Genomic DNA, 8,717 nt, shown 5'->3' on the forward strand with positions numbered 1-8,717 from the left:
GGGAGGGCCGGCGCTGGGCCGCGCGGGCCTGGCGGCGGAGGAGGCCGGTGATGCCACGTGGCAGGCGCGGATAGGGCGCGGGCGGCGGCGGCGGTTTGTCCGGCCGGGGACGGACGTGTCAGGCCGGCGCGAGGTGGAATTTAGGGTTTGGATGGGGGAGAGATCCGGATTTGGATGATGGGGTCTATATATAGGCATAGAGGAAGCTAGGAGTGTCCAAATAACGTGCGGTTTTTGGCCATGCGATTCGTGATCGAACGCTCTAGACGATGAGAGAGGTTTTGGTGGGTTTTGGGCCAAATTGTAGGGGTGTTGGGCTGCAACACACACGAGGCCTTTTCGGTCCCTCGGTTAACCGTTGGAGCATCAAACGAAGTCCAAATGGTACGAAACTTGACAGGCGGTCTACCGGTGGTAAACCAAGGCTGCTTGGTAAGTCTCGGTCAATCCAGAAATGTTTAATCCCCACACACGAAAGAAAGGTAGAAATGACCACCGGAGGAGAACGAAGCGCCGGAATGCAAAACGGACAACGGGGAAAATGCTTGAATGCATGAGATGAACACGTATGCAAATGCAATGCACATGATGACATGATATGAGATGCATGACAACGATAACAACACACGGAGACAAAAACCCGAACCCGAGAAAATAAAATAACTTAACGCCAGAAAACGACAAGAGTTGGAGTACATATTGGGTAAATCACATCCGGGGTGTTACAGTACTACTGCCCTACTACCGCGCTACTTCCATTGATCTCAAATAGACAATAGAACACTTAAAATAAGTGGTAGCATGATGTCTACTACACAACTTTATTCTTGTAGACTCATGTTGGGCCTCCAAGCGCAGAGTTTTATAGGACATTAGCAATTTTCCCTCAAGTGGATGACCTAAGGTTTATCAATCCGTGGGAGGCCTAGGATGAAGATGATCTCTAACAACCCTGCAACCAAATAATAAAAATTCTCCTGTGTCCCCAACACACCAAATACAATGGTAGATTTTATAGGTGCACTAGTTCAGCAAAGAGATGGTGATACAAGTGTAGTAATGATAGTAGATATTGATGTTTGTAATAGGAACAATAAAAACCAGCGAGGTGGCAAGTAACAAAAGTGAGCACAAATGGTATTGAATGCTTGAAAATGAGGCCTAGGGTCCGTACTTTCACTAGTGCAATCTCTCAACAATGCTAATATAATTGGATCATATAACCATCCCTCAACATGTCATCAAAGAATCACTCCAAAGTTTCTCTCTAGTGGAGAACATAAGAAGAAATTGTTTATAGGGTACGAAACCACCTCAAAGCTATTCTTTGTGATCAATATATCCTAAAGTTCGTATTAAAATAACACCAAGCTATTCTTTCTAATCGATCTAACCAAGAGTTCTTACTAAAATAACACCATATGATACACATCAACCAACTCTAATGTCACCTAGATACTCCAATGTCACCGCGAGTATTCATGAGTTGATTATAAGATATGCATCGAACAATCTCAGATTCATATACTCAATCCAACACAAAGAACCTCAAAGAGTGCCCCAAGATTTATAGCAAAGAAACAAAGACGAGAACATGCATCAACCCCTATGCAGATTACCCCAATGTCACCTCGGGAATCCGCGAGTTGAGTGCCAAAACACATATCAAGTGAATCAATATGATACCCCATTGTCACCATGGGTATTCATAGAAAGACATACATCAGGTGTTCTCAAATACATGAAAGTATTCAATCCGATAAAAACGAAATCTCAAAGGGAAAATCAATTCATCACAACATGGTAGAGAGGGGAAAACACCATATGATCCAACTATATTAACAAATCCCGTGATACATCAAGATCGTGACATCTCAAGAACACGAGAGAGAGATACTTTAAACACATAGCTACTGGTACAAAGCCTCAGCTCCGAGGGTGGACTACTCCCACCTCATCATGGTGGCCATTCGGATGATGAAGATGGCTACCGGTGATGATTTCCCCCTACGGCAGGGTGCCTGAACAGGGTCTAGCTTGGTTTTTCATGCTGCAGAGGCTTGCGGCGGTGGAACTTCTGATCTACCGACTCCCCTAGGGTTTTTGGAATATTTGGGAATTTATAGGGCGAAGAGGCGGTGCGGAGGCTACCGAGGTGGGCACAACCCACCTGGGCATGCGTGGGCCACCTACCGCACCCTGGTGGGTTGTGCTCCCCTCAGAGACCCCTCTAATACTTCTTTGGCCCATCAGGTGTCTTCTGGTCCAGAAAAATTCTCCAAAAAGTTTTGCTGCGTTTGGACTCCGTTTGGTATTGATTTTCTGCAAAGTAAAAAACAAGCAAAAAACAGCAACTGGCACTATGCACTATGTCAATAGGTTAGTCCTAAAAAATGATATAAAGTTGATATAAAATGATTGTAAAACATCCAAAAATGATAATATAACAGCATGGAACAAGCAAAAATTATAGATACGTTGGAGACGTATCATAGCACACGCAGTACTGGATCAGCGGAAGTACCGCCTGCAAGCGGTACTACCGTTGGGTAGCCTATGAACAGGTTTTCAGAAAAACAAGATGGAACTCCAATGAAATGAGAGGGAAGGTGGGTGCATAAGGAAGCCGTGTACGTGATGATTCCACCCAAACCTTTCCAATGCGGACCGCCTTTTAATTGTATGGTTTTCCTATGACTCAAGTCCACCGAAAAAGAGACGCGGGAAAAATACCGTATTAACTCTATATCTCTAAGGGGCACGAATCGTCTTGTGCCATATGATAGATTATCTGAAATGCTCAATGCACACGATTAGTCCGCAAATGCATTGTCATCAATCACCAAAACCACTAAGGGAGAAATATGCCCTAACAGGGGGTCTCGAGCTAGTGGTCTTGGCTACATGGTAACATGAAGTAGGGAAAGACACGATGTTTACCCAGGTTTGGGCCCTCTCGAAGAGGTAAACCCTATGTCATGCTCTTGTTATATTGATTGTGATGGAGTATATAGTACATGATGATCTACTTCGAGATCATATGAATGAATTCTAACTTTGTAGATCTAATGATCTAAGTTGTAATGTAATGATCTATTGACTAGCTTGGCCTCGGTTTATATGATGTACCAGAGGCCAAGGATAATAGAAGTCCTGGTCTTGTGCGTCAAGTCTAGTAGAAACATCCTCGTATAAATCATGGGCTACCCGAAGTGGCCCATTAGTGAACCGCCATAGGGGTCCTCGGACCAGCCCACCTGGTCGGGAGACGATGATACGTCTCCAACGTATCTATAATTTTTGATTGCTCCATGCTATATTATCTACTGTTTTGGACATTATTGGGCTTTATTATCCACTTTTATATTATTTTTGGGACTAACCTATTAACCGGAGGCCCAACCCAGAATTGTTGTTTTTTTGCCTGTTTTAGGGTTTCGAAGAAAAGGAATATCAAACGGCGTCCAAACGGAATGAAACCTTCGGGAACGTGATTTTCTCAACAAATAAGACCAGGGAGACTTGGACCCTATGTCAAGAAATAAAACAGGAGGCCACGAGGTAGGGGGCGCGCCCACCCCTACCAGGCGCACCCTCCACCCTCGTGGGCCCCCCTATTGCTCCACCGACGTACTCCTTCCTCCTATATATACCTACGTACCCCCAAACGATTAGATACGGAGCCAAAAACCTAATTCCACCGCCACAACTTTCTGTATCCATGAGATCCCATCTTGGGGCCTGTTCCGGAGCTCCGCCGGAGGGGGCATCGAACACGAAGGGCTTCTACATCAACACCATGGCCCCTACGATGAAGTGTGAGAAGTTTACCTCAGACCTATGGGTCCATAGTTAGTAGCTAGATGGCTTCTTCTCTCTTTTTGGATCTCAAAACAATGTTCTCCCCCTCTCTTGTGGAGAACTATTCGATGTAATCTTCTTTTTGCGGTGTGTTTGTTGAGACCGATGAATTGTGGGTTTATGATCAAGTCTATCTATGAATAATATTTGAATCTTATCTGAATTCTTTTATGTATGATTGGTTATCTTTTCAAGTCTCTTCGAATTATCAGTTTGGTTTGGCCTACTAGATTGATCTTTCTTGCAATGGGAGAAGTGCTTAGCTTTGGGTTCAATCTTGCGGTGTCCTTTCCCGGTGACAGTAAGGGCAGCAAGGCACGTATTGTATTATTGCCATCGAGGATAACAAGATGGGGTTTTCTTCATACTGCATGAGTCTATCCCTCTACATCATGTCATCTTGCTTAAGGCGTTACTCTGTTTTTAACTTAATACTCTAGATGCATGCTGGATAGCGGTCGATGAGTGGAGTAATAGTAGTAGATGCAGGCAGGAGTCGGTCTACTTGTCTTGGATATAATGCCTATATACATGATCATACCTATATATTCTCATAACTATGCTCAATTCTGTCAATTTCTCAACAGTAATTTGTTCACCCACCGTAGAATACTTATGCTCTCGAGAGAAACCACTAGTGAAACCTATGGCCCCCGGGTCTATCTTTATCATATTGATCTCCTACTACTTAGTTATTTCCTTTGCTATTTACTTTGCCTTTATTTTACTTTGCATCTTTATCATAAAAATACCAAAAATATTATCTTATCATATCTATCAGATCTCACTCTCGTAAGTGGCCTTATAGGGACTAACAACCCCTATTTGCGTTGGTTGCGAGGAATTATTTGTTTTGTGCAGGTGCGAGGGACTCGCGCATAGCCTCCTACTGGATTGATACCTTGGTTCTCAAAAACTGAGGGAAATATTTATGCTACTTTGCTGCATCGTCCCTTCCTCTTTGGGGAAAACCAACGCAGTGCTCAAGAGGTAGCAAGAAGGATTTCTGCCGCCGTTGCCGGGGAGGTCTACGCAAAAGTCAATATACCAAGTACCCATCACATACCCTTATCTCCCGCATTACATTATTTGCCATTTGCCTCTCGTTTTCCTCTACCCCACTTCACCCTTGCCGTTTTATTCGCCCTCTCTCTCTCTCTAACCTCCCTCTCCCTCTCTGTTTGCCTCTTTTTGCCAGCTTGCTTTTTGTTTGCTTGTGTGTTAGTTTGCTTGCTTGTCACGATGGATCAAGATAATACTAAATTGTGTGACTTCACCAATACCAACAACAATGATTTTATTAGCACTCCGATTGCTCCTCTTACCGATGCTGAATCTTGTGAAATTAATACTGCTTTGCTGAATCTTGTCATGAAAGATCCGTTTTCTGGCCTTCCTAGTGAAGATGTCGCTACCCATGTGAATAGCTTCGTTGATTTGTGTGACATGCAAAAGAATAAAGATGTGGATAATGATATTGTTAAATTGAAGCTATTTCCTTTTTCGCTTAGAGATCGTGCTAAAGCTTGGTTTTCGTCTTTGCCTAAAAATAGTATTGATTCATGGAACAAGTGCAAAGATGCTTTTATCTCTAAGTATTTTCCTCCCACTAAGATAATCTCTCTTAGAAACGATATTATGAATTTTAAGCAACTTGATCATGAACATGTTACACAAGCTTGGGAGAGAGTGATATTAAGGAAACGCAATTGCCCTACTCATGGTTTAAATTTGTGGATGATTGTTCAAGATTTTTATGCCGGATTGAATTTTGCTTCTAGAAATCATTTAGATTCGGCCGCGGGAGGCACTTTTATGGAAATCACTTTAGGAGAAGCTACTAAACTCCTAGATAATATTATGGTTAATTATTCGCAATGGCATACTGAAAGATCTACTAATAAAAAGGTGCATGTGATAGAAGAAATTAATGTTTTGAGTGGAAAGATGGATGAACTTATGAAATTATTTTCAAATAAGAGTGTTTCTTCTGATCCTAATGATATGCCCTTGTCTACTTTGATTGAGAATAAAAATGAATCTATGGATGTGAATTTTGTTGGTAGGAACAATTTTGGTAACAACGCGTATAGAGGAAATTTTAATCCTAGGCCTTATCCTATGAATCCCTCTAATAATTATGGTAATTCCTACAACAATTCTTATGGAAATTATAATAAGATGCCCTCTGATTTTGAATCTAATATTAAAGAATTTATTACTTCGCAAAAGAATTTTAATGCTATGATTGAAGAAAAATTGCTTAAGATCGATGATTTAGCTAGGAACATTGGTAGAATTGCTCTTGATGTTGATTCTTTGAAACTTAGAGCTATTCCACCTAAGCATGATATCAATGAGTCTCTCAAAGCCATGAGAATTTCCATTGATGAGTGCAAAGAAAGAACCGCTAGGATGCGTGCTAAGAAAGATGCCTTTATAAGAGCGTGTTCTTCTAGTTCCTGTGAAAATAAAGATGAAGATCTAAAAGTTATTGGCGTGTCCCCTATTAAATCTTTGTTTTGAAATATGAACCTTGATAATGATGGGACTGAATATGGTGCACCTTTACCTAGAAGGCGTTCCAAGAATTCGGAATTTGTTGATCTTGATTCTAAATTTGATAAAAGTGGATTGAGGAAATTAAAACCCTAGATGTTGCTAAACCTACTATTATGGATTTCAAGGAATTTAACTATGAAAATTTCTCTTTGATTGATTTTATTTCCTTGTTGCAATCCGTGCTAAATTCTCCTCATGCTTATAGTCAAAATAAAGCGTTTACTAAACATATCGTTGATGCCTTGATGCAATCTTATGAAGAAAAACTTGAATTGGAAGTTTCGATCCCTAGAAAACTTTATGATGAGTGGGAACCAACTATTAAAATTAAAGTAAAGATCATGAATGCTATGCTTTATGTGATTTGGTTGCTAGTGTTTCCACGATTCCAAAGACTTTGTGTGATTTGTTTGGTTTCCGTGATTTTGATGATTGCTCTCTAAACTTGCACCTTGCGGATTCCACTATTAAGAAACCTATGGGAAGAATTAATGATGTTCTCATTGTTGCAAATAGGAATTATGTGCATGTAGATTTTATTGTTCTTGACATAGATTGCAATCCTTCATCTCCTATTATTCTTGGTAGACCTTTCCTTAGAACGATTAGTGCAATTATTGATATGAAGGAAGGAAATATTAGATTCCAGTTTCCATTAAGGAAAGGCATGGAACACTTTCCTAGAAAGAAAATTAAATTACCTTATGAATCTATTATGATAGCCACTTATGGATTGCCTACCAAAGATGGCAATACCTAGATCTATTCTTGCTTGTTATGCCTAGCTAGGGGCGTTAAATGATAGCGCTTGTTGGGAGGCAACCCAATTTTATTTTTATTACTTGCGTTTTTCTCCTGTTTAGTAATAATATTTTTATCTAGCCTCTGTTTTGGTTGTGTTTTTTGTGTCTAATTAGTGTTTGTGCCAAGTAGAACCGTTGGGAAGACTCGGGGAATATCTTGTTGAACTTGCTGTAAAAAACAGAAACTTTAGCGCTCACGAGAACTGCTGTCATTTTTATTTGGAAAGTGGTATTTAGTTAATTCTTTTTTCAGATGATTAATAGATAAATTCCTCACGTCCAGCAATTTATTTTAGAATTTTTGGTGTTCCAGATCTTGCGCTAGCTACAGATTACTACAGACTGTTCTGTTTTTGACAGATTCTGTTTTTCTTGTGTTGTTTGTTGATTTTGATGAATCTATGGCTAGTAAAATAGTTTATAAACCATAGAGTAGTTGGAATACAGTAGGTATAACACTAATATAAATAAATAATGAGTTCATTACAATACCTTGAAGTGGTCTTTTATTTTCTTTCACTAACGGAGCTCACGAGATTTTCTACTTTAAGTTTTGTGTTGTGAAGTTTTCAAGTTTTGGGTAAAGATTTGATGGATTATGGAACAAGGAGTGGCAAGAGCCTAAGCTTGGGGAAGCCCATGGAACCCCCAAGATAATCTAAGGACACCTAAAAGCCAAAGCTTGGGGATGCCCCGGAAGGCATCCCCTCTTTCGTCTACTTCTATCGGTAACTTTACTTGGAGCTATATTTTTATTCGCCACATGATATGTGTTTTGCTTGGAGCGTCTTGTATGATTTGAGTGTTTGCTTGTTAGTTTACCACAATCATCCTTGCTGTACACACCTTTTGAGAGAGTCATACATGATTTGGAATTTGTTAGAATACTCTATGTGCTTCGCTTATATCTTTTTAATTTTGCTCTAGTACTTCACTTATATCTTTTAGAGCACGGTGGTGGATTTGTTTTATAGAAACTACTGATCTATCATGCTTCACATAGATTATTTTGAGAGTCTTAATAGCATGGTAATTTTCTTAAAATCCTAATATGCTTAGTATACAAGATTAATAATAAAACTTTCTTATGAGTGTGTTGAATACTATGATAAGTTTGATACTTGATAATTGTTTTGAGATATAAAGATGGTGATATTAAAGTTGTGCTAGTTGAGTAGTTGTGAATTTGAGAAATACTTGTGTTGAAGCTTGTGATTCCCGTAGCATGCACGTATGGTGAACCGTTATGTGATGAAGTCGGAGCATGATTTATTTTTTGATTGCCTTCCTTATGAGTGGCAGTCGGGGACGAGCGATGGTCTTTTCCTACCAATCTATCCCCCTAGGAGCATGCGCGTAATACTTTGCTTTTATAACTTGTAGATTTTTTGCAATAAGTATATGAGTTCTTTATGACTAATGTTGAGTCCATGGATTATACGCACTCTCACCCTTCCACCTTTGCTAGCCTCTCTAATATCACGCACCTTT

Source organism: Triticum aestivum, chromosome 3A (genome assembly GCF_018294505.1).
Source record: "Triticum aestivum cultivar Chinese Spring chromosome 3A, IWGSC CS RefSeq v2.1, whole genome shotgun sequence".
Lineage (NCBI taxonomy): Eukaryota > Viridiplantae > Streptophyta > Magnoliopsida > Poales > Poaceae > Triticum > Triticum aestivum.